This window comes from Bactrocera latifrons, unplaced genomic scaffold, assembly GCF_001853355.1.
Source record: "Bactrocera latifrons isolate USDA-ARS-PBARC rearing strain unplaced genomic scaffold, ASM185335v1 scaffold_82, whole genome shotgun sequence".
Lineage (NCBI taxonomy): Eukaryota > Metazoa > Arthropoda > Insecta > Diptera > Tephritidae > Bactrocera > Bactrocera latifrons.
The window spans coordinates 1,222,648-1,226,602 of NW_017537512.1; positions in this window are offsets into that span (position 1 = coordinate 1,222,648).

A 3,955-nucleotide genomic window follows, 5' to 3' on the forward strand; every position below is an offset into this window, starting at 1 on the left:
TATTTGATAATTCATCAAATAACAAATTGTTAGTAGTTAGTTTAATTTTTTCGATTGAAATTAATTAATCATTAATTAATCATTAATTTCAATTAAATTAACTAATTAATCATTATTTAATCATTAATTAATTTCAATTAAATATCATTATTAACGCCAAGGTCATAAATAAAATAAAAATGTTAATTTATTTAATTGACCAAATTATATGAAATTAATTAATAAAATTTTTATGTTAAAATTATGCAAAACGTCTGTAATAGTTATATATACTTTAAGTAAAAGAAATTTAAATATTTAATTAAACTAACATGAAAATAATTAATTACACTTAATTATAATTAATTAATTGAAATTTTCCAAAGTAGTTTGAACTAATAGAGAAAATTTGGTTAATCAAATTATTGAACATCTAAATTAAAAATCGTTTGTAAAAGTTAATGGAAAATTTTAACTGAAAAATACATAAATTTTTGTAATATTTAATAAAACAATTTAAAGTAATTAATTCGAAAATACTTAATGGAACTATGTTATTATTTTTGCATATATGTACTTACTTATAATATCAAAATAATTAATTAAAAAAAATAGTCATGAATTAATTACTTTAATTAAAATGTGTAATTTTTTATTTTTATTTTATGTAATTAATTACAATTTATTTAAAATACTTAATTGAACATACATACAAATAATTACTGCGTATGCATGAAAATTAGTAATTTAATACAGGTAAATTAAATTTAAAAAATTAAGTAAAATAATTAACTTAATTAAAGTAATTAAAGTTTTAATTAATTAATTAATAACCTTGAAAGTATAAAAAATCAATGTGTTAATTGAAATAAATCGAATAAAGAACAAGAAAAGTTAAGTAAAGTAATTTATTACTATAATTACTATATTTAATTAGTCTAAAATAGTATTAATAAAATAATTTTAAATTGATTGGCACAGGAAAATTAAGTTAAATAATTTAAAACCATCCAAAATTTAACGTAAAAATTTATTTATAATTAATTACAATTTTTTTTATAGTTTTATTTATATTTAGGAGAGTGTTAGCTTCCATGGAATTTGTCTTTTAATACAAATCTTTATCAACACCTTCAAAATGGGCTCCAATGACAGTACAAATAAGCAAATGCTCTTTCCATTTTTTCATACTCTTTTTATACGATTCTGTTGGGATGACTTTCGAGGYTTTCAGAGAATTTCGGTCTTTTCGGATTATTATACACTTTCAACGTCATATTCTAAACCCACGACTCGTCACCAGTAATGATGGATTCGACGAATGTAGGGTTCTCAGCTATGTTGTTTTGCATCTCTTTTGCAACCTTTACTCGACGTACTTTTTGCATAAGATGCAGGCCTTCATACCCAAAGCATTAAGCAAAGTGTATTGAGTTGATACATAAGAGATGTTGAGAACCTCTTTCTCTCTAACTTTGTCAATGCTATCGTCATTAACAGAGTGAATGTATTACTCACACTTTAGGTCGCGGGGCAATCCTGATCGATTCATCTTATCCATACTATAATGATTTCCGACTCATTTTCACAAATCAAATATTTTAAAATTGTAGAAAAAATTGGAAAAAAAAACAACACACACAACAACAACCTATATTACTTACTAAAAAAATATTTTTCACTCGTTTATTTTCGACAATCGTCCAATTGATCGTTTATCCATTAGCCATTTTGTGATTAGACGATTTTCCATTTAACGTTTTTTGTGTGTTTTCTAATGTTTGTTTTTGTATTTTTTACAATTTTCTGTTGTTTTTGTCGAAGTTTTTCCCGTTTTTATATTGGCATTAACACCAAATTAAGCATTTTTATGCGCCATTGCGGCAGCAACGCCATCAAAATCGTCATAATTAACAACGACAACAAACACTAAAGCACACGAACAACAACAGCAAAAACAATACACAAATAACAGCACTGCTTGTGGCAATAAAATAAGTGGCAGTCGGGGGAAAATGAGCTAAACAACGACTATCGCAGACGAATCATCAGCGCTGATGGCCGGTTAGCGGTTAGCTACCAGCAACCAACACAAACAAACGCCGCTAACAGTGAAGTGAAAAAGTGTATATGTTTACAAGTGTATATGTACATATGAGATAAAGTAAAAAACTGCAAGTTTGTGAGGAAACTAATACTTTTTTCAAGCGTTTTTAGTTTAGTCAAACGTTGGCGTCAGCGAAAAAGTATTTACAGCGGAATAAATATTGAAAGGAAAGGAAAGTTGTAAAAGGTCAAGACAAAAAGAAGTGTTTAAATGTTGAACATATGCATAAGAGAATTAAAACATATAAGTATATAGAATTAGAGAATTTGAGTGTTAATCATAAAAACTTAATTTTTGTGATTTTTTTTAAGTTATTCGTAGTAGCCAACCATTACTTCTTTGGGAGTAAAAAAATCAAGCTTTCTTATAAAATAAGCTTGAAGAATTATTTAAAGTCGTTGAACATTTTTTTTTAAGATTTTGTGTCTAATCAAGTACGGCAAAGATCTAAGAACGGAGACTTCTTGTGTTTTTATTGGATTTCCTCCTCAGTTACAAGCTGACTAAGACTCAGCCCGTGAGACATTGCAGTTTTGAATATTTAATTTACCACTGAACTCAAACTGGCTCTAGAACTTCAGTGTATATTGCTTGTTTACGTTCTATACTCTATCTCCTGCCAACTAGTAGTCAAGTTTGGCAAATGTTACAGCAAGTTCACTCCTTTTTTTTTTACCTTCTCCTTCCAGCGAAACTTACCATCTGAGTTGGTACTTAGCACTATTATGATGTAGTATATTAGTATTATTTATATAAATCTTGCCTTCCTAGAAGATTGCTTCCTATGCCTTTCCCTCATTTGTGCTTGTTTAAGCTCTCAAGGATTCAATATTAAATTGGATGTACTCGACTCTTCGCAAGTTTGTTCCTTAACATTCTAATTTCTTCTTCTTTACTGACATAGACACCGCTTACGCAGGTATAGCCGAGTTAATAACAGCGCGTCAGCCGTTTCTGCTTTTCGCTATTTGAAGCCAACTCGAGATACCAAGTCTAGCCAGATACTTCTCCACCTGGTCTCTCTAACGGAGTGGAGGTCTTCCTCTTCCTCTGATTCCAACGGCGTGTACTGAATTGAAAACTTTCAAAGCTAGAGTATTCTCTACGATTTGGATGACATGATCTAGCCAGAATTTCTCTTAATCTACTGAATTATGCCAATGTTCGCCGTATATCTTGTACGGCGCATCCTTCCATCGACTGCTCGCTATTTCCAATGGTCAAAGGACCATAAATCTTCCACAAAACCTTTCTCTCGAACACTGCTGAAGCTGACCCATCAGATGGTTTCGTTGGTAGTTTCACCGCGCCATCTAGCAGGACAGGATTGATGAAGGGCTTGTAGAGTTTGATCTTTGTTCGGCGAAAGAGGACTTTATTTTTCAATTGTCTACGCAGCAATTGATTGAAGAAGTCACACATTAAGGAATTTCCTTGTTTGAAACCTCTCTTAGTATTGTACGGCTCGATGAAGTCCTTCTTACATAGCCATATTAGCTTCACGGGAATACCAAGTTCGAACATAGTGGCATAGAGACAGTTCATTTTCATGCTATAGTAGGTGGCTTTAAAATCGACGGAGATATGATATGTGTCGATCATCGGATCTTTTCCAAAATTTGGCATATGGTGAAAATTTGATCGATTATATTAGGTTGTCAAAAAAGTCTTGCGGTATTTTCGCTAGTTGGCGCTGAGAGCGCGTAGTTCTAGAAAGCTCATTTCACGCGCTAACACGTGTTTGATTGATTGCCGTTTATTTTAAGTCGTTCGTGAGTTATATCGTCGCAAACATGGAGCAAAATAAAGAGAAAATACGGCATATTTTACAGTACTACTACGATAAAGGCAAAAATGCATCTCAAGCCG